Raw genomic sequence first — 3,593 nt, forward strand, 5'->3', positions numbered from 1 at the left:
GCAACGCGGGAGGAGAGCGAGAAGGAAAGCAGAGCGGCTGGCAGCGCGGTGCTGGGTTGCACACTGCTATCTGCTCGCCCGGCCCATCTCCTGATTCCCCTCCCTCCGCCCGTGCGTGCTCACACCGTCCTGCCCTCTTTTTTTTTTTTTTAATTCCTACCTTGTGTGGTGTTGGGTATCCTTATTTGCAAAGAACAGGACTGGAGCGCGGGGATGCTGGGACGGGAAGCGGTTCCCAGGCAGCACGGGAGGGGGGGGAAGAGGGCATTCAGCTCCCCCCGACCCCGACCCCACAGCCGTGCGCTGGGGCCGCTCCCACCTCGCTCCGCGCAGCCCCCAAATCCCCGCCAGCGGAGCTATCAGAACCCGATGCCGTGCGTGCTGCAGTGGGGTGGGGGCACGCAGCTGGAGGGTTAGCCACCCATCGCCCCCTGCCCATCATTTCAGCATTTAACCCCCCTCCCCGTCCCACTCCTCCCCCTCCGGATGCCGCTCCCCAGCTGTTCTGCCTCCCCCCATCGGCAGCGGGACCAGGGGTGGGCAGGGGGGATGTGAGTGAGGCCGCTCTCAGCCGTTTCCCCCCCCCTTACGCAGACACCCTCTGACCTCCCCGCACTTCTCCCAGCCCCGGGCTCATCCCAGCCCCTGCTGGGCTCTATTTTTAGCTTTCCATCCTTATTTAGCAGCGCGGCCGGCTGGCAGCACGCAGGGAGCGTGCAGGGATGGATGGATGCTGCTCCCACCATCGACGACAACTGTCACTGATCCCCCCCGCTCTGGCTTAAGGGCTGGGAATAAATAGCCCCATTCCTGCTTGCCCTCCTCCTCCTGGAGAGTGGGGGGGAGGGGGGAAGTTATCCCCAGGATTGGTTTTCACTGTGGGGCCCCTGAGCACAGCAACAGGGATGGGGATGCATTGGGAGAGGTGTGGGCACAGCTGTGCTTGAGCTTCTGCCCCGTGTCCCTTAGTTTCCATGGCACGAGAAGTTTTCATCCTCCATCCCCATCCTTTCCCCACTTTGTTTTTCTATGTGAAACAAAAATAATAACAACAAAAAGAGAAGAAAGTGTTCTAATGGCAGGTTAAGCACATCTCTGGTAGGAAATTCACAGAGACAGGAATGCTGTGGAATCACTGCTTTTTTCCCCAGGGCAGCAGAAGGTGTGACCCAGATCCACAGAAGGAGATGCTTTCAGGGCCCCATCTCAGACGGAGCTGCAGAGCTCTCCCACTCAAGAGTCACGAGGTTTGCACAGTTCTGGCCAAACATCTTTGATTTGCATAGAAAGGAAGCAGCCGACTGATGGGCAGAGGGGATGGTGATTTCGTGGCTTGTTTACAGCAGCAATCCCTGAGCAAAGCATGGAGGCCAAAGGGCACAACCACAAACCCCACCAGGGCTCCGGATGCAAAATCCTTTGTGGCAGCCCCTGCACCCAGCCCACCACAGCTGGGGCTGGAGGGAGAGCCGGGGCACTTCAGCAGCCTGCGTAAGTGCTTCTCTTATCAATCAGCTTTGGCAAACACTTGAAAGCACCATCGTACAAATTAACTCTGCGCTGGGTCAGCAGGCGTCCTGCTTACAGGAATTCAGCTGATTGTGAGACAAACCTTCCCAGGTTCACTTTTCCAGGCAAAGCCCTTGAGATGTCTCCAGGTGCTGCCATTCCTGGGAACACCCACTCATAGAAATCACAGAACCATGGGAGTCAGAAAGACCCTTAGAGGCCATCTGCAGTCAGCAGGGAGACATCGTATTGACTCTGTCCTGCCATCACCCAGAGCCCAGCTGGAAAGGTGTTCAGTGGTAGAAAGGCATTGCGACCAACTCCAGAACAAAGGGAGCAAATCATGCTTAGTGGCTGAGGGGAGGGGCAGCAGGGCTGACAGGGAAACCTCCGGCAGGGACATCCCACACAGGAAAGATTGGAGAAATGGAGAAATTGCTAAAAATGAAGTTAAAGTCAGAGAGGGCGGCCCAAACACTGAGTGCAGGGTCATACAGGGGCTACAGAAGCAGGGTACTGGGGCCGGTCCCGATGCATGGGCCCCTTCCCAAGCCCCAGCTCTGCTCCCACATCTCCTGCAATGCTTCCACAGCCAAGAGAAGCCCCATCTACAGCCAAGCTCTGCAGCACAGGGACACCTCAGCACAACCCTTCTGCACCCCAAGTTCCCAACAGCATGCGTGCAAGGCACGATGCCAGCTGACACTCAGCTGTGTGCACAGCTGCCTCTGTTTCAGGAATGCGACTTCAGCCCAAAAATACACCCATCCTTTTGTGCTCACCTCCGAAATCTGGACCAGGATTTGTAACTAACCCCGGAGAGGTGGAGACCGGCTCCTCACAGCCTTTTATCCCAGCTGCAATCTGCTCGGCCTGCCAAATAAGTGCTCTCCGTGGGGATGGAGACCTGCCCCGTGTGTTGCTGTGGGGAGATAAGAGCAGGGACGCTCCCGGTGGTTCCAAACATAGGACGGATGCCAGGAAGCAGCTCTGACTCACAAACTTCACCCAAGTGAAGCAGCATCTACTCAGGGAGGACGCGGCATCTGGTCCCACTGGTCCCCACCCCCTGATCCCAGTGACATTTCACAACCCCACTTGGAAGAGAGGTGTTCCCACCAGGCAGGGTTACCAGGAACACCGCCTGGCAGCGCAGTGACGGAGCACCTCCAGCACCTCCGTCACCTCCTGCGCTGGGACGGCTCCCAGGGGCAGTTTGGACAATGTCAGAATAGAAACTTGTTGACAAAAACTGGCAGTGTTTCCATACAGACACTGCCTTGTGATCGGGTTGGGACGTTTATTTCAGCAGTGGTGGGCATGAAGTTGGGTGGGTTTTTTTGTTTTTGTTTCTTTTCTTTTTTTTTTTTTTTCTTAGTATCCGGTACTTCTTCTTTCTTTTTCTTTTTCTTCTTTTTCCCTTTCTTATTTTTCTTTTTCTTTCTTCTTCCTTTTATTTTCCCTTTCCCACTCCATTTCCTCTTTCCCTTTCCTTTTTCCTCTCCATTTCCTTTCTATTTATTTTAGACCCTTTTAAAAAAAATCATCACAACCAAAAAGCGCAGAGGAACCTGCCCTCTTTGGCAGCAGTTGTGAGACAGGACACTCCAACCCCTCCTGTTCGGAGCCCATTTCCAAACCACAGGATTTCCTGCTTGAATCATGGCACTCTGCCCCCAGCCCAGGGGGTATCTGGGGCGCTGAGGAGGAGGTGAGCAGGACACGGCCCCCCCAGGCACTGCAGACAACAGTGAAAGCACAGCCCACCCGGAGCAGAACAAAACCGCTCCCAAACCAGCACCTTCCCCCAAGTACCCCACAGCAAACTCTAATCCTAACCCCAACCCATCTCTTCCTCAGGGGTTTCCCCCTCAGCTCCTGCCGCACCCCAGCCCCGCGCAGGGTCCCCACCCACATCGGAGCACCCCGAGCACACGGGGGGGTTACCGGGCCGGATCGTCCCCGCTGTGCACCCAGGGACAGCCCCCGGGGCGGGCAAGCAGCTGCGGGGGGGGAGAGGGGGGGCTGCCCGCTGCTGGGGGTGCAGAGCACCCTCTCCCGGCGCCGCCTGCGAGCAGCCACGG

The sequence above is a fragment of the Meleagris gallopavo genome, chromosome 15 (genome assembly GCF_000146605.3).
Source record: "Meleagris gallopavo isolate NT-WF06-2002-E0010 breed Aviagen turkey brand Nicholas breeding stock chromosome 15, Turkey_5.1, whole genome shotgun sequence".
Taxonomy (NCBI): Eukaryota; Metazoa; Chordata; class Aves; order Galliformes; family Phasianidae; genus Meleagris; species Meleagris gallopavo.